Source organism: Tupaia chinensis, unplaced genomic scaffold (assembly GCF_000334495.1).
Source record: "Tupaia chinensis unplaced genomic scaffold, TupChi_1.0 Scaffold000315_1, whole genome shotgun sequence".
NCBI lineage: Eukaryota > Metazoa > Chordata > Mammalia > Scandentia > Tupaiidae > Tupaia > Tupaia belangeri.
The window spans coordinates 1600600-1620666 of NW_006159808.1; positions in this window are offsets into that span (position 1 = coordinate 1600600).

A 20067-nucleotide genomic window follows, 5' to 3' on the forward strand; every position below is an offset into this window, starting at 1 on the left:
TAGAGACAGAAAGCGAGAAATCACCCCCCGGGGGGATGGTCACGCCGCAATCCCTTCTCCTCCATTCTCCTCTCGGGATCTTGGGCACGCACGCACACGCGCCCGGCGTGAGTTTTAAGCCACCGGGTCCGGGACACGAACCGCGGTCAACTACGTGGGAGTCCAGCGACATAGCCATTACGCTAACTGCTGGTTCCCCTTAATTAACTTTTGATCATAGAGCGCATGTGCTCATTGGAGAGGAGAGAGACAGAGTCAGAGCCGGAAAGTGAGAAATCACTCCCCAGGGGGATGGTCATGCTGCAATCCCTTTTCCTCCCTTCTCCTCTCTGGGTTTTGGGCACCCAGGCACATGTGCCCAGTGTGATTTTCTTTCTTTCTCTTTCTTTCTTTCTTTCTTTCTTTCTTTCTTTCTTTCTTTCTTTCTTTCATTCATTCATTCATTCATTCATTCATTCAATGAAGAGAGAAGCAAGCCCAGCATGGTCCTGATGCTATGATCTAGCCCAGGCCTCAGCCAGCCTCTCATTATGGGCCTGTGTCACTAATGTGGCCTCTGCCTAAGACAAGTGTGTTAGAGGGATCTGTAAACATGCTGACCTTCGACTTGAAGTGAGTTTCTGGGTAGAGGAAGGGTGCGGCTTGCTCAAGGCATGGGGCAGGGTCCTACTTGGTGATTTCACTGTACTGCCCTGGAGAGAAGGGACTCAGATTGCACTGCGACCCGCACTGTCCTGCCACGGAAGTGAGGACAGAGAGGAGTTGAACGTGGCTGAACTAATACCGGGAGCCAGAGGAATAGTCAGAGCTGCAGGGCCGGAGCGCCACCGCAGGGCGGTGAATGTGTTCATTTTCTCCAGGTCCCTTCTTGCTGGCTTAAACGATCATCCATCTTACTCAGTGAGAAATTAAATTGGAACAAACCAGATGCCTTTCCTACTACCCATGAGGAAAATACAAAAAGAGAACATATTGTAACATTTGGCCATAAATAGACATATTTTATTTTATAGGAAAAAACTCTGAGAATTGGCATGATCTCATTCATTAAAAAGGCTAAAACTCATGCTAATATATTTTCAAGTAACTTTTTAAAAAATGGATTTAGAGATTCTGCTCGAAGGAAATAAAATTTCCCCCCGTTAAATAACTTAGTTATTTAAGAGATTGTAAGTATAAAGTTATTATTTAACAAACTTAATTTACTAACAAAGTGGCACAGAGAAAATAGATAACATTCAACCTTTATCCAGTGCCTTAGCATCATTACCTGGAAAACTGGAATAAAATAGGAATGCAAACAACAAACTATTTTTTTTTTTGAGAGGTTTTTGCTATAGGGCGCGTGTGCTCTCCAGAAAGACAGAGAGAGACAGAGAGACAGAAAACTAGAAATCACTTTCCAAGGGGGATGGCCACACTGCAATCCCGGATCTTGGGCACGCACGCACATGCGTCCGGAGTGAGTTTTAACCACCGGATCCAGGACTCAAACTGTGGTTGACTACATGGCAGTTCAGCCAGATAGCCATTATGCTAAATGTTGGTTCCCCAGCTAACAACAAACTTTAACATATAGAAAAATGGGACAGAAGACAGCAAAAGCTAAAACATTTTATGTGATACTCAAGACATTACCGTATTCTTTGGCTATTATAGAATTTTGAATTTAGCAGCGGTAGAACGAGCTGGATTGTTCTGCAGTGTAACATCTAGTAGGCGTGCTGGTGATCGTATGTCACCCTACAGTAAGTAGACGTGGGTGAAATAGCCCTTGAATTAACTGCTTACCTATTTTAAATATAAAAAATTTCAAATGCTATCTACATCATTTACAATAATGATCTATTTGGCCTTGTGCTAATAAATTTTAGAACCTTATAGTTTCTACAGTAGTAGCTTATTGCTAATTAATATTTCATAAGGTGAGAATTCTCTCATTTCTAGTACTAAATTTGATATGTTCTTTTCTCAGAAAATTTTGAAAAATTTTGATATTAAGTTAAGCTAATACTTTATTTACCCCTTCCATTAATACAGACTTACTTATTGAAGTCCTACTAGTTTTTTAAAGAGTTATTTTATTTATTATTCTTTTAATTTGCTATAGGACACATGTACTCAAGAGAGAGAGAGAGAGAGAGAAAGAGAGAGAAAGTGAGAACAAGCTGCCAGGTCTGGAACTGTAACCACGGTCAGCCATGTGGGAGTCCAATGCCTTAACCACCACACCCCTGCTGGCCCTGAAATTCTTGTACTAGAGTAGGGCTTGGAAAATGCACCTGTATTGGTGCATTTACAATTCCTTACCCTTAAGGAAATAAAAATTTTGTGGAGAAACAAGAAATGATCAATTTTATAGTGACGGTGCTTTCACAGGTTACTATATACTTGGAGGTCAGAAAATTCTTCCCTAATGAAGACTCCCTGAGAGCACAAAGCAGTCTATAAGGAATACCCAGGAGGTTGAGAGGCAGTGGGGTCATAAATGGACTACAGGAAGGGGAGAATAAGAGCAAGGATGGTTATATTCTGGTATCCCTTGTTATGGGTGAAAATTCTCATGTGGGCCAGTCTATGGTGTAGTGCTTAAGGCAGCGGGATCCCATATGGCCAATTGTGTGATCCAAATCCCGGACCCAGTGGCTTGAGAAATATGCAGGGTGTGTGCATGCCCCCAGTCTCAAAAGGAGGGCGAGGTGAAGGAAAAGAGATTACGACATGACCATGCCCATAGTGGGTACCTTCTCTCTTGCTCGCTCTCTCTGGGAAGCTCACACACCATCTGGAAAAACTTAAAAAAAAAAAACCAAACAAACCAAAACTCATGCTAATGTTGACTTCATTTGTAAGCAGCCACTTTTAAAATCATACTATAATTATAAGCTTCAAATACATATATTTTTCCTGATGTGTTCCTGACAAATTTTACCAGGATGTGTTCTTTCTCGACACTTTGCCTTTTAGCATTAAACTGGTGTCCTTAATGAAAACTGAATTAGACACACAGGGCTGGACGGGAGCGTGCCGTATGAAAAATGAAAGCAGAGGGGAAAGGATCCTCTACATGCCTAGGAGTGCCAAAATTGCAAGCCAACCTCCAAAGGCTAAGTTTATTAGGAATGATAAATTATTCCTAACAGTACTTAGAAAGGACCAGTCCTACTGATACTGCCCATAAATGGCTTGACTAAGTGCCTGTTTGGCTCGCTCTTTGTCAGAGGTCTGGATTTGCCTACTTAAGCCAGTGACTTAGCCTTCATAGCTTAGCCCATGGAATACTTTAAATATTGGGCACTGTGATTCAGTATTTTTTGCAGGGCACTTTGATTAAATATTCTTTCTACCCATGTAGACCAGATGTCGTAACAGCTTGGCGAAATCCAAGAATGTATGTTTCGAGTCTTTTCCTCAGAGAAAGTAAAGAACAGAAACAGACTAGAGGATGACAGACTCCCTGACGTTAGCAAGGGTGCACTGACGTACTCTGTCAGGGTTAAGATGTGACATCTCAGTAGAAGCCACCTGCCTGCCCCCGAGCTTTCCCTGGCCGGTCCTGACCTAGCCACATCCTTTCTCCCCCAGATCCTGATCAGCTGGGGAGATGGGTTTTGAGACCTGCCTCCCACCTGATATCAGCTGAGTACAACTGTCCTCTGTGGAACCTCTCACTGTTTCAGAGATTGGCTTTTCTAGCAAATCAAGTGATTTCTGAGTAGTGGAGTTTTCTAACTATGAATGGACTAATGAATACCACCATTTTTAATAGCATTCTTTTGAAATCTTTGATTTTCCATGAAAGAAATAGAGATCACAAGTTGTTTAATAAAAAAATCCTGGTTTCTATGTATTACTATTTTCTTAAGTATTAAATTATGAAAATAAACATATCGTATCAATTAATAGCTTATGATTTTAAAACGATTAGTTATTATCTTTCTTAAAGAATTAATTTTACTATTATTATTGTTGTTGTCATTGTTTTTTAATTTACCAGAGGGAGACAGAAAAAGAGGGAAAGTGAAAAAGCAAGCCACCAGATCTGGGACTCTAACCACAGTCAGCCACATCAGAGTCCAGTGTCTCAACTCCCATGCCACCCACCGACCCTAGGTCTTAAGTCAGACTAATGCTTCGTTATTCCAGAGGGTACATAAATTGATCAGTTAATAAACCATAGTACAATGCACTTAAAATTCTAGTTATTAGTGCCATTGTCTTCAGGTCAATGTCATAGTTTAGTGGTACTATGGTCTGATTTTGCGTCCTCCTGAAATTCGTATGTTAGAATTTAATCCTCAGTGTGATGGCATTGGATGGGCCCTGTGGGAGGTGATGTTCTCATGATCAGGATTAGCGACCTAAACAGATGTTGAAGAGACCAGAGTTCTTCCCTTCTGCCATGTGAGGATGACGCCATTTATGAACCTCAGAGTGACCCTCACCAGATACGAAATCTGCTGGTGCCTTGTCTTGGACTATTCAGCCTCTAGAACCACGAGAAATTAGTTTGTTTGTAAGTGACCCAGTTTATGAAATTTTGTTAAAGCAGCCCAAATAGACTAAGAAAAATATAATTTAGAATTTATTAATGCTCTCTTGGGGCTGGCAGATGGCGTGGTGGTCAAGGGTGCCAGACTCCTACATGGCTGAAGCGTGGTTTGAGTCCCAGACCTGGTGGTTTGCTTTCCCACTTTCTCTCTCTCTCTTACTCTGTCCCTCTCTGGTCAAATTAATAAATAAAGTTAAATAAAATAATTATTAAAAAAAGAATTTATTAATATCCTCTAATCACAGTTAAAACAATTTTTTCTGTTTATTAGTTCTACATTATCCTTAATCCTTTAACCACATTAAACATAAATTAATTAAAAGGAAATGGATAACACAAGTAGTTTCTAATGTATTAGGTTTTACACCAAAAATGTATTGATGAGTCAGTCTTCATTTTTAAAATGTATCTTTTTAAGAATTCAATGCCTATTCAGTAAATAAAATTCAAGATCCCCCTAAAAATCTATTCACTTCACTTCAGACACTGCAAAACTTTGAAGCCATCCTCCTTGGTTTCCTATGGATTTAACCGGGCCGGTTGGTGGTGTTAGGGGCACTGGACTCCCACATGGCTGGCTGCGCTTCCAGTCTTGGACCTGGCGACTTGCTTTCTCACTTTCCCTCTCTCTTTCTCTCTCACTCACTCTGTCCCTCTCTGATCAAGTTAAAATAAATAAACAAGTAAACTTAAATAAGATAATAAAAAAACAAGTATGGATTTAACATGGGGGGGAAATGGATGAGGAAATGACAGAAGTTGTAAGATCAGTGCTTAGAACCTTCTTTTGGCAGAAGTCAAAGACACTTAACAACATCCTTTTCATTTTGTGAGGATTTCAGGATTCTTCCCTCTGTTGACACTGTCTATTTCTTACCAGAATTTGCCTCTTAATCTAGCTGTCTGCTAGGCAAAACTGCAATTTCTGCAGTTCTCTAAAGCAAGATAATAGATCAATTGTAAAAACAAAAGCAAATCAAACCAACCCTGTAGTTTACTTCTACTCCTGAAATCTACACAGATAAAAAGAAGCTAATACTGTTTGTGTGTCTCTGTGTACCTTCCTCTTTCTCTGAGATGACATAGAGAAAACGAATGTGAATAATGGAAGATAGATGTCAGTTTATTACATGCTCAAAGAACTTAGTAGGATTATTTTGCCTTTCAGAAGAAACCAGGTCTCAGTAAGTCTTTAGAATACACAATTTAGATGTGGAGGTCTTCTCAGTTTTGCAGTGATTTCTAAATAGGTTATTCATTGCTTGTCATTTTCCAGAAAGTAAAAACAAAACAAAACAAAAAACACAGAAAATGACTTTGTAAGAAAAATGTCAGAGAAAAAGCTATTGGAAACTCCATGTGGGTGACTAAAAGGGTTTGACACTGCCTGATGTAAAGGAAGTCTCGAACAGTCTTCCTTCAGCACATTCCCTCATTTCCTCCCTGTGGCCTCTAGGCTCTGCCCATTTTCAGCCTTTCTTCGGGCAGGGAAGCCACTTACGCAGGAGATTAGCTCGTCCCTGTCTATCAGCACCCACTGAGCAACCGCTCAAGGTCCAGCTGAAAGATAGTTAGCGAATAATCCGATTGACCAAAACAGGTTTTTTTTTTTTCTTTCTAGTGGTCAGAGAAAGGAAGTCCTCTTTTGTCATTTGCCAATCTGAATAAAACATCTCAATATCATTGTAGATATTTTGCCCTGAGTTGAAACATGATCACTAATTTGAAAAAAAGGAAACAGTTTGTGGGCTCTCAGTCACAGCACTGAGAAGGTGGGCTGGGAGCGTCCCACAGAGTTGAAGACAGCGATGAGGGTCCCTCCTACTTCTCCAGGTGGTCTTTCTGCTCCAGACACCCTTCCCTGCAGTGAGGCTGGAAAAATGGACTGCGTAAAGCAGACCCTGGGTGGGCCAACAGTGGTGGGAGGCTAAAGGGAATGGAGGGAGAGGAAGAAGCCTAAGCTGCCTACCCAGAGACATAGCTAGGAGGAAAGAGCTATTTCCATGATCAGTTGGCAGTGACCTGTTTCCAGTATACAGCCGTGTGCAAAGAACACAAATAAGTGTGTAGGTTGAATTAAATTTAAGTTTAAATAACCACATGTGGCTAGTGGTTGCTTTAGTGTATACTGGTTCCCCTTTATCCATACTTTCACTTTCTGGCATTTCAGTTACCCATGGTCAGCCACAGTCCAAATATCTGAAATGGGTCCTCTTTCTGACATGCCATCAGGAGGTCAGCGGTAGTCTAGCCCTGTGCCATGCTGCCTACGCTGTTCATGTCACTTCATCTCACAAGGAGAAGGCTGAATACAGTACAGTAAGATAGTGAGAGAGAAGGGACCATTCATGTGGTTTTTATGTACTAAATTGTTATAAATATTCTACTTTGTTATTAGTTATTGTTAATCTCTTGCTATGTCTGATGTATAAATTAGACTTTATCATGGGTGTGTATATATAGGGAAAAAACAACATAGTGTGGTGTTATCTTTGGTTTCAGGCATCTACTGGGTGTCTTGAACTTATCCCCATAGATAAGAGAGGACAACTGCATAGCAAAAGTGACTTTACTTTTAGTTACTTTCTTTCTCAACTTTGCTGAATTAAATCGATTCCTAACTCAGGACAGATTATTATCGATCACAAAAGCAGAGCAATAATTCCTTGATTAAAAGATTATTTTGATCTATATGAAACATATTTAGGGCATATGACTGGTAAAATGATTAATACATTGATAAAAGAAAAAAATAAAATATAACATAAAAAGCAACTTGTGCTGTTAGAAATTTTAAAGTAGCTTTAATGCAAAAGATAGCAAATATGTCTTGTTTTAAACCATGAACTTTGGGGATCATTTGTTACACGAATAGGTAACTAGTACATCTATGTCCAAGTATATCATTGGCTGTTTTGTTTGTTCTCTCTCCACTCCCCAGTCCAGCAGAAGTCTTCTTGATACAATGTAGGCTAGGGAATAAAACACAGCCACTCTATACAAGCATGAGGACCAGTTTGTTGTTGTTGTTGAGGTTTCATGGGAATTATGAGAAATGGGAGGAGCAGACAAGATGGTACTCAGAACTGGGTGTCATCTGTGTGGCAGTTGAGCTATGAATGACCAAGAAACTTTTTTATTTTTTATTCCATACATGGTAGGATACGCCCCTAAATGAACAGAACTCTGTTCTTTTACCCACTTTGGTAACATTTTAATAAATTTACTTTGTAAGATTGGTATACTACTTTGTAAGCAGAAACTGGAGTTTTACAAGTTCAACTATTTTGAGAACAAGTAGAGTTAAAATTTTTAAAATGAGAATTGGTATTGAGCCTTGTGGAACCCTGAAGAAACTGAAATATGGTAGGTAAGATTTTTGCTAATCATCTGAATTCAGTAAACTATGGTGTAAAGCAAAATGACCTGGAATCAGAGCTGAAGTCTAGATTTATCTTCTTGTTTTTTTATATTTTTATTTTTTAATTTTTTTTATATGGAGCTGTCACACTCAGAGAGAGAGAGAGAGAGAGAGAGAGAGATTGGGAGATACAGAGAAAGTGAGAAAGCACCCCAAGGGGGAATGACTATGCCACAATCTCTTCTCCATTCTCCTCTCGGGATTTTTGGTGCACACACGTACCCAGTGTGTTTTTCAAGCCAGTGGGTCCTGGACTCACACTGCTCGGTCAGCCATTTGGGATCTGGATATCTTAACCACCACTCCACCAGCTGACTGTAGAGTCATCTTCACACCTAAGCAGCTGTGTGACCTTAGACAAGAAAGGAGTTGGCCAGAAGATATTGACAATATTTGAAAACTTTGATAGTTTCTTATTTGATAGTTTCTGGAGAAAACAATCTGGATTAGCATATTGGTTCTGTCTGCTACATTTAAAAAAGTATATTAAAAACATCGGATCAAAGCCTATTTGGAGAATGACCTTTCAATGTGTTATAATAAACTCCAAAGAAACAAAATTGTAAGAAAAATGTTTTGGTACCGAAACTGTGGGTAGTGTCACATGCAGAAACTTTCACAGCAAGTTTTTTTTTTTTTTTTTTTTAAACCCAAAGCAAGATTATGAACAAAGCGAAAGGTCAGGTGTAAGATGCAGGCACACTGCCTTAGAAACAACTGCTCAGTTGAGAACTTGGGTCATTTTCTGAGAACTTTACGAGCAAACCCTCTATGAATTACAATGGGACAATGTCTATAAAGCTTCTGCACGTATTTTATATACTGTCTGCAATACCACTGTTTGGAATTATCTTACAGCTGTAACCATTGCTATAAATGTGATAAACGAACTTATTTGACATCTGTTAACCCCCTACCATTCCAGGCTACAATAGAAGGCTAAAAGACTGAAAGCAACATCTCCAGAGCCCGCTGCAGTGAGAGTTGTGGGCATAAATTAGGTTGCGAAGTCAGGCTGTTTTCAGTGACAAACAACTCCAGGATGGGGTATCTCCAAGGGCAGCATGCCAGCAGCCAGGCACTAGCTTCAGGGTGCGGGGGCACAGTGGCAGCTGCAGACACACTCCTAGTTCTGGTGTCTCGTCACAAGCTAGGGAAGTTTCCAGAGACATTTTGGTGATGGATGTGGCATCTTTCTGAACTTAATTTTTTGACATCTTAGATTTCAGCCGTGACAGTGAAGAATCTTCCATTCAGAATAGCTCCAGTAGCACTCTAGGCTCTCTCACTTCCGATTGTGTTGGAGAGGGCATTCTTCCTGAAGCTCCATTCTGTGCAGCATTTCTAATGATTTTATAAGTATATATGCTTTTGTGTTATCATTGGTTTTAGTCTTAGATTGTGTTCTTTGAAAGCAGATGAGATGAAAATTCATGACCAACTAATTTATTGGCTTCCAGGCCAGCCTCTGTGGCATAGTCTGTAGCGTACCGGTCTGCAGTGCTGGAAGCCACGTACTGACCCTGGGTTTGGATCCCCAGGTTGGCTTTGAAATGAGGTGGATGTGAAGGCAGCCACCCAGGATCCAGAGGAGCTGGAGGGCTGGGGAAATGGGATAGTTGTGTGATGAGACTCTATTGAGGGTTTTCTCTCTTTCTCTCTCTTTCTTATGCACTTGCATGCACTCTATCATAAACAAACAAAAACAAAGAAAATGTATTCAGAGGGGGGGAAGCAAGACAAGGAAGGGAAAGAAGTACAGGAAGGACACATTATGTCAGGGCAAGTCCTGCAGAGAATAACTTCCCACGATTCCTCAAGGGAGCTTCGTGGGGGTAGATCACTCTCATACCTTTTACCCATCATAAATCTATACCTCTCAACCTTTGGCTAATGGTTTTCCCAACAGGAAATTTCTGGCCTTCTTGAAGTGGGTGGAAAAGACTCAGGTACCTTATGGCAGGGCTCACAATAAGCTATAGGCACTGGTTTTTTGAGAGTATAGTACAGAGAATCAAAGAAAAAGAAGTCCAAAATGATGCAGAGGAATCTGAAGGGACTTGGGGGAAGCCCTGATACTACAAGTTCCAGTCTACTCTTTATCCTTTCATACCTACTCTTAGATTCACTCTATTCAGTCACGGATTCATCAAGATGGTGGTCATGAACTGTAAGTAAACATATGAGGGAAGGGATAGTAAATAACCTACAGGGTTAGTTGCTGAAGAGATGCCAAGCTATTCCTTTTCTCCAACCCTCTTTAGATATTCTTTCCCTGTGGGTAATTGTGCTTCCCTCACACTTGTGCTGGTCTAGGTTGCTTGGTGACTGGGAAAATCAAGACCTATGTCCTAGAAAGTCATAGTAATGACACCATAATAACATTTCCACAGGTAATATTTGACATAAAAGCACTCCTCCCAGAAAATGTCCCAGTAATTTGTGAGTTCCCAACACGCTCTTCTTTTCTACCATCATGAAGAAGCAATCCTCCCTCTTCATGGTGACCTATGAGCTTGGTAAATCCTTTTCTTTACAACTCTTATACAAACCCCCAGTGCCCCAAATTATCAGACAGGCTCTGTAACCAGAAGATTAGGAGAGCTCTTACTGTGCATTGATGAAAGCATGCCATTTCTAGGAAGCAGGCCATCTAGAATGATAGAAAATGAAGTCTCACAGACAGAATGGTAGTAGGTCATTTGGAGGGATTGAGAGTGAAGCTCTTCCTTGGTTCATGAACCAATGCATTCTGCTTGTGATAACACATGGCAATATAATATTGTTGGTTTGTGATGTATACTGATGTGCACAGGGCTATTTCCAAGGTGACACCTTAAAAATTATTGAGGTACATAAATAGCTTCTGCTTATGTTTACTATGTAAAAATTAAAACTAAAAACCTTTGAAAGATTTGTTTATTCATTTATTTTAAATAGACATACATGTTATATACCGTCACGTGTTAACATTTTTGTGGATCATAACCAGATCAGATTCCTAAAACAATAGCAAAAATTATTTTATTAAAGTGTTTTATTTACTCCCAGAATTTTTCCCTATTGCATGAAAGTAATCTTTGGAAAGTCTTTGACCTGAGTATAATTTAAAATGACTACACTTTTCAGTGTTTTTCTTCTAATTTTACTAATTTATTTCATTTAAAATATTATACTTTATAAAGATATTCTGTAGAATAAGAGATTTCATGGCTTTAAAAAGTACTGTTAAATACTTTTGTATAAATTAAAAATGATCTGTGTAACACTTAGACTAATTATAGAAATAGTGAGAAAAATGGGAAGATGTTAAGAATATAAATAACCTCAAGAAAAGATTTCATTTACTTTTTGGCAATGGGCAAAATAAGAAAAGATATAATAATGGAACAAACCTGTACACTACAAAATGTTTGACATTTTCGTGTTAGGTATTAAGTTAACTGAAAACCTTAGTGATGATGTTGCTAGCTGATTTTTTAAATTCGTATTTAATATGTACCAAAGTCCAAAACAATCAATAATGTATTTGAAGGCAATATTTGAAGAAAAATATAATTTTATGGATTATAAGAAAAATTAAAGCATTTTTACATTATAGTCTTCTAGCTTTATCATATAGTGGGAATTCCTTAACAGAAAAATCCGGAGTCAGAGGCAGCGAAAACCAACACCACACACTGGTTGAGAGAGAAGGTGCTTTAGCTTATGCTAGGCACAGAGTATTTAGAGAAGAGTTTATAATAAAATAAGTCTATTTTAATGTTTGGCAAAATTACCGTGGACTACAATGATTATTTTGTGTGCTAAATGTTAGAGCTGGTTCAGAGGCATGTCTTCCCTCCTGAATTAGCAGCTGCTAATGAGCTGCTAATTAGCTGCTCAGGTATAAGAAAGCAGTTGAAGAGGTGTCATCTCCCCCCACATCTGTCCTCTGGATTAGAACTGAGTAACCATTCCTGTACAAAAATAACTCTATTTTGATTGACCCGAGTTCCGCCAGGCCACTCACTTTCTCATATGCCATCTGGTTTCGGTCATCCTTTCAGAGAATGCCCGAATGAGAAGGTGGCAGTCCAGTCAGGGCTGAGACTGGCAGCAGATGCCTTAACCTTTTTACAGGACGTTAATCTGGTTCCAGCAGACGAGGTCTGGTCCCAGAGATGTTTCAGAACAAAGGAGTTGCTCATTTGGTTCTAATATATACCTTTAGAAATGCTGTGGAACCAGAGATAGAAGAAAACATGTTTTAATCCGTTGTTATCCTCAATATGATTGAAGAGGCTAGTGCCACCCAGTCTATTGCATATATAGATGTTATAAATATACACCGTTCTCATGAAAGGCAGTGCAGCACAGTGGCTAAGTACATGGGATTGGGGTAGATGAGAACTGAGTGTTCGCCACTGCCTTGGGCGTGTGTTCTCCATGATCTCGGAAAACTAATCTCTATGCCTCATGGTTTTCATGATGCCTATCCGGTGGAGATGGGGCATGATTAAAAGAGAGAATTCATGAAGTTCACAAATGGAGCCTTGAAACTTTCAAAAGCCAGAATGAAGAGTGCCCTTATTTTCACTTGATAAGGCTGATAGGGTGAGCTCGGAGTTGCTAGTTGGCATAATTTCAGCAGTGGAAAGGGAAATCAGCACACAGAACAGGAGAGAGAATGAAACAGAGGGAGAGCGCGACACAGACAGACAGACAGACAGACATCCTGGTGGTATTTGGTTACAAATTCCCGATGCCCCAGTAACTAGTCTCAACTTAAGTTTTTCTTACTTAATTTTTAGGAGAGTAATAATTTTTCTTCTTGTCTCTCAGCTGTTTATTATTGGGATTTCTGCCCTGATTGCTACATCCTATTCTGTTGTCAGCAGGGGGGAGTTATCTGTTTGTGCTATTTTTATTTAAATGTATTTTAATTATTATTTAATTATTTTAAATTACATAATAACTAATGTTATCTTGGGGCTAATTTATATTTAGGTATAATTATTTTTAAGGTCATATCTCAGCATGATGGATGAATGCCTTTGTGATAATGTTTTTATTTGTAAATTTAAAATAAAAATGATCAACCTATGGTAATTAACTTTTATAACACTACAAAATTATGAATTATTAACTTGACTATAATTTATGAGTATTTCAATTCCATATATTTTTAAATGTACAAAACAAACATAGTTAGATGTGTGATCAATATGACAAGTACTTAGGATGTAAAGATTAATTATATATAATGGCTAATCTTGAGTATCCCAATGCATTATCCCAATGCATTCCTAGAGAAAGACACATGGTGGGACCAGCAGATGGTATAATGGTTATGTCGCAGGACTCCCACATAGTTGACCATGGTTTGAGTTCCAGACCCTGTGGCTTAAAACTCATACATGCACATATGCATGTGTGCCCAAAACCTGAGAGGAGAATGGAAGAGAAGGGATTGCACTGTGGCCATACCCCTTGGGGGGGTGATTGCTTGCTTTCTGCTTCTCTGTCTCTCTGGCAAGCACGCATGGCCCATAGCAAAAATCTCACTTGAAAGAAAGAAAGAAAGAAAGAAAGGAAGAAAGAGAAAAGGAAAGAAAAGAAAAGAAAAGAAAAGAAAAGAAAAAAGAAAAAGAGAGAGACATGGCAAACAATATGGAATAACTAATATTAAAATAAAAGTTTCAGGAGGACCAGCAGATGGCATAATGATTATGTTGCTGGACTCCCACGAAGTCGACCGCAGTTTGAGTTCCAGACCTGGAGGTGTAAAACTCAGGCTGGGCACCTGTGCACGTGTGCCCAAAATCCTGAGAGGAGAATGGAAGAGAAGGATTGTGGTGTGGCCATCCCCTCTGGAGGGTGATTTCTCGCTTTCCCTCTCTCTGTGAGTGCATGCATCCTATAGCCAAAAAATCTCTCTAAAAAAGTCATTAAAATAAAATTTTCAGCAAAAGGCCTGCTTTTTATAGAAATTAGAACAGACTCAGAGTTTTCCATATGTTATTTTCACTCACAAAGACATCTTGAAAAGAGCAGAAAGAGGAGCTGAACTTGGTCTAGAACAACCAGAAAATATTTGTAAGCAGCATAAGCATGCCTGGAACCAGTGACATTTGAACCTAAGAGAGCGGTACTCGAGATGGGACTGCGGCCCTTAGCTCCACCATCTGCTTAATGTCAGTAGTCTTTGTCCCATTACTCTGTTTGCTCTAGGAAATATCTCTTGGTATCTAACTCCTAGCTTTGGTGGTGACTCATAAGTTGGTATCTGCAAGCCAGATCTTTTCCTTCAGGTTTGTATTTCCAACTGTCACAATATTTTCATTCAGGTGCCTCACATGCACCCAAGCCCAACCTTACTCCAAAACTACACACATTATATTCCCACGCGTTTGGTGGTGCCAGCCACTAGACTCAAGCAAACCCAGAAACATGAGGGTTTTCCTCACACTTACGTGGCATGATACACCATTCACTGAAACTGTCAGTGTGACCTGAGCTGAGGTAGCAGTTACACAGATTCTGACTGCACTAAAGAAGACTAGAGACCCACAAATGGATGCTGACAAACACCCAGCTTATAGTGGGAAAGGCCATAGCTCAGGAAGGCTATGAATCATAGTCAAACGCTGCTTCATAACAAGGGATCCAGAGAGGCCACAGTGAGCTATGGGTGTCACTGTGCTGTCAGGGCCATCCCGTGATGCAGAGTGGACCTCCTCAAAATAAGGGAAACAGAAATTCAAGCTCAGTCAGAACTCCTTAGCGCCTGTTTGTCATCTAAGCATATTCCTAACACACAACCCAAGTGTCTTACCAAAGACCAGGGACAAATCAGAAATCTCATTGTCAGCAAACGATGCTTCGAAGCGGAAGCTTCTAAGACCCACAGCTACCAAACAACACCATGCTTCTGTGTGTTCCAGGCTGATCAGGAGTCAGAGCCATGGAGGGACATTTCTAATTTCAGAAAAACAGCTCAGGGAACCAGCAGTTAGCGTAATGGCTATGTCGCTGGACTCCCACGTAGTCGACCGCGGTTCGCGTCTCGGACCCGGTGGCTTAAATCTCACGCCGGGCGCGTGTGCGTGCGTGCCCAGGATCCCGAGAGAAGAATGGAGGAGAAGGGATTGCGGCGTGACCATCCCCCCTGGGGGGTGATTTCTCGCTTTCTGTCTCTATGTCTCTCTCTGTCTGTCTGGCGAGCGCACGTGCCCTATAGCGAAAACCTCTCAAAAATAAAAAAAAAAAAAAACCAGCTCAGTCCTCCTGGAATCAACCCTCACAGCGCAGGGCCCTGTCACCTAGCAGACAAGCCTTAAATTTCTTAATACAACATCGAGGCCAGCGTGACTGGTCTTTATCAAGTGTCAGCACTCTGCTTTATAATCTGTGCTCCATCCGCAATGGATGTCTGCTACTCTTTGTGCCCAGTGCTTTTTCATAAATTCATGCTCAGTCTTTCCTAGTGTCCACCAAAATTAGGGAGCAAATTGCCACAACGTGTGATAGTTGTCATCTGGAAGAAGAGATTTTTTTAAAAAAATATATCCAGGGCATTGTACACTACATTGGGGGTTTCTGTTGCAGAACGTTCACTCACAGAACTGCCAGCTGTGAGTGGAGCTTATTTCTGAAATGCGCTGCCATTTAAGCAGGCTGTCGTTTGGGCTTACGCAACAGGGAATCCGATGTGCTGTGGATTCGTGCTAGACCAGGATATTGCAGAGTTCATGACAAGCCCTGTGTGGAAACAGGACACACACATCTGTAGGGTTTTGGAACAAACCTGCACTTTTAAACTACTGTAGTGTTCTGTGGAGATATTGTTCCTGGCTCGAAGTCACCTCTGCTTTAGACTAATCGTTTGGCACATCAGGGGTCAGGGTGGATCATAATTCAAATGACCCAATATCAACTGAATAGGATTTCTCCCTCCTACATGGAAAGTCAGGCAGACCTGGCAGCACCAACTGCTAGGGTGTGCTCAGTGCCAGCCTGAATGGGCCCCAGAGTCTCGAGCAAATTGCATGAGATGATTGCTCACGGTGCCCGCGTGCCTCGTCCAGCTCAGTGCCGTCTCCCCTTCAGTGTGTTTGATTCATGGGGTGATCCCTAAAACAAATGAGCTGAGACTGAGCAAATGCAGCCTGAGTTTTCAGTGACTGTGTGTGATATCAAGCCGACAGTCAGAAATGGGATAAAGAAATTCTCTCCAAAAGACCTCTTCGTTGCCCACTTTGCATAGGGATAGGTCCCTACCTTTAAAGATTTCCGATTTATGAGTGTAGGCCTAAGTGTTAAAACCTGGAAAGTTAACATATGAGGGTATTTATGACAATGTCTGGTAAAAAGGTGTGGAGGAACCATTTGGAATAAGCTCAGAGTATGAAAGCAATTGTGTTCAATTTGAACGCTCACCCGTCACATAGATGACCTTGAAGAATGGGAAGGATAACTCTCCTAGGAAGTGAGGGTCAGCCTCCTGAGTTGGCCATTGCCACTGTTACATGGCATCTTTTCACAGCCTTACTTTTTTTTTTTTTAATCACAAGACTTAAAAGGTTACAATTTACATTTTGAAATTTATTTATTTTTAGAATTATTTATTTAATTTTATTTATTATTATTTTTAGACTTGACCAGAGAGAAAGAGGAAGAGAGAGAAAGTAGGCCAGGTCTGGGACTCGAACCACAGTTCAGTTCAAGTTGGACTATGGGAGACCAGTGCCTTAACTGCCTTGCCACCTGCCAGTTCCCAAGTTTACATTTATAATAAGCTCTCAACTTTTAGCTTATGAATAAAAGTTCGGTTCTGCCAGTGAAATAAAGGTGTGTGATATCTGGGAGACGGAGCTGAGGGAGAAGCCGTTCTCCAGTGTCAATAGTGGTTGGCAATCACCTTGTTACAGACAGGCAAGTTGGTGGTGGTCAGGCTGCATGTTTCAAAGTCCAGTCTGCAGCGTCTTAATGTGAGGCAGCCATGAGGCAGGGAGCAGAGGGGTTATGGCACTGCTGCCTGATAGACCTAGTGTTCTAACCTGGAACCCACCTCCCAGCAATGCCCCTAAATTCCACCCCTCCATTTTTTTCCATGGTTTTGTAAATCCTTTTCTCTTTTGAGTACCTGAGGTTGTTTCGTTCCCTTGCATTCATACTGACACATGTGGTTTCTTCCCTACCAGCTCAGGACCTACTCAACATTGCTTTTATGGCACAGGTAGCCATATTTTGAGGGAGGGGCTGAACAGATGGTCCATATATGTCTGCCTTCCTTTCACCAATGCTTCTGCAGCTGTCTCCGCTGTTGAGTGTCGGTCTTTCAGTGGAAATAGCTCAACCTTAGCCCCCAAATAGTTCCCTTGAGAAAATAATTCAGCTATCTGAGGGTGTTAATGTTCCTTTCTTTATGGATGGACAAATGTTGTCTTTATTTCAGCAAAACTAAGTCTTGATTGGCTTTTCTTTATCTGTCTCTCACGGCCACCCTATACCATCATGCTGCTCTTCCCAACACTAGAAAACCTATTTAAATTGGGTCAAACTGTAATAAATACTTGTTCACTTATTATTCATTACATTATTCATATTTTCTCAGTGGATGAGCACTTCTGAGCTGTTAGTTTGTGTGTAGGTGTGTGTGTGTGTGTGTGTGTGAGAGAGAGAGAGAGAGAGAGAGAGAGAGAGAGAGAGAGAGGGAGAGACTGTGTATGTATATAAATGAGAGAGAGAAAGAGGCACAAAAATATGATGGCGAGAAATACCCTGAACAGGGGAAGAACACAGAATATGCATTCTTTTAAATAACTTATGATCTAACAGGAACCATAGAACACACACACATCAAAAAGAGATCATTTGTTGATTAATATGAATAACATTGCAAATGGTGAGAGAAAAGGAAAAAAAAAAAAAGAAAGGACAAGACAAAAGGTAAATATAGTCTAGACTGGAGAATCCAAATTTTGGAGGCTTTCTACAATTTGAAGAAATTAAGGCAAAAAAATAGGTACATTTACAGTTCAGGGACATTGACCTCAGAACATTAAACTCTTCCCTGATACTGAAATTTCATCACAGCCACAGACAAAAAGCCAGTTGTAGTCAAAAACTTCATAATTCCAGTCGTGACTCTGCTTACGTCACCACCAACACAAATGAATTTAAAAATGCAGCTCCTCTGCTTAGTTATTATTTTCTTGTGAGTTGTTCTGACAGAGTATAATTATAGTAATCAAAATCTTGAATGAAATTATAGTGATTTAAAATTCCCACAGAGATAGCATTTATATAATTTTGGCAATCCGAGGATACATGGCATTGTTTCCAACTGCAAGAGCTCTAATTAGTGCGTTATTGCAAAAACGTAGCTGATGGTGCTTATGAATGTAGCTAGTCCTATATGGTGATTTATCATTCCATTATTGTTCAGTTTTACTCTAATTTTTTTAATCATTATTTTTGGAGTTTGTTTATTCTGTGAGTGAGAGAGACTGAAGGTTGGGGAAGGAGCAAGAGGGCACCTCAGCGGGGACTTGCATTGTGATCTTTGCCATCCTGAGTCTGTCCTGGGTCACGGGGAGGAGCTTGTCCCGCACTCAGGGCAGTCTCCCTACTTGACACAGTGACCTTCCTACGTGCGGGCCATCACACCGCCATTTGGGCCTTGCTCTGTAATTTTTATTAAATAAACTCCTAGTTCTCAGATGATAAAATTAATCTTTTTTTAACATCTATACAATATTTTATAAAGAACTCTTTAAATAAACCTGAACACAGGTCTCTTGGAAGGCAAGAAACACATTTGGAAAAAACATTTTCAGCATGCATTCTATATTATCTTTCTTAGAAATAGGTAGAATACAGACAGATGGTGCCCCAGGCGTAGGAATGGTAATGATGCTCTTCTACACTTTGGTGGGTCACAGATGGCCTGGATTATGTTAAGCGATGTAGTGTCAAGGAGAGTTTTGAATTATTTTAAGAGAAAAAGATATATAGTCAGTGAAAGTATAGCTCCAGGCATATTCTGAAAAAACAAGGGGGGAGGATATGTCATTTAATATTCCATGTACATCAGATTAAATGTCCAAACTTCCCTTTGTTTATGGACTGAAACTCTCCAGAACTAGAGCTCAAAGACATGATCCCTTTTACTTTAATGCAAAGAGCTATATTAGTTTAACTTGAACCATTTTTGGGAGGAGCCAGTTTCTTATTTAGAGCATTTTACATTTTGGACAAGATATACCCAACAATTCTTTTTTTTTTTTTTTCCTATAGGGCGCGTGCACTCGCCAGACAGAGAGAGACAGAGAGACAGAAAGCGACAAATCACCCCCCAGGTGGGATGGCCACGCTGCAATCCCTTCTCCTCCATTCTCCTCTCGGGATCTTGGGCATGCACGCACACGCGTCCGACGTGAGTTTAAGCCACCGGGTCTGGGACTCGAACCGCTGTCGACTACGTGGGAGTCCAGCACATAGCCATTACGCTAACTGCTGGTCCCACCCAACAATTCTTGTAGGATGAAGGACTTTTTAGTTTTCAAGATCATCTTTGTCATTTTTCTCTTTCCCACCAAACATTTCTTACTCTTCCCTCTCTGGGTAATTAGCTTTTTTAAGATAAATTATTTCTTTTCTGTGTGTATGTGTATGTGTGTGGTCATCAATGATCTGAAATCTAGTTTATTTAGACCCAGCTTCCTATTTTGTTTCTGCTTGTGACAATCGCCGATTCTTGTCTGGGAAGGTGGCTGGTTTGTGCGTGCTACATGTGAACCGATGATCCGGGCTGGCTGAGGCTGGGTGGATCCCAGCAACAAGACCCTGTCAAGTGGTGCCGTGTCTTTTTTCTCCAGTGCTGTCAGAATTATAGGAGGTGATTCCTCCCTGTCTTCAGCGCTGTTATAGGAGGTGATTCCTCCCTGTCTCCAGCGCTGTTATAGGAGGTGATTCCTCCCTGTCTCCAGCGCTGTTATAGGAGGTGATTCCTCACTGCTACAGGGACTGCCCTCCTCATCGATCATCATTACTCTAACTTCTAACTCCTTACATTAGCTTGGTTTGTTTTTGAAGAGCAGTGTAATCA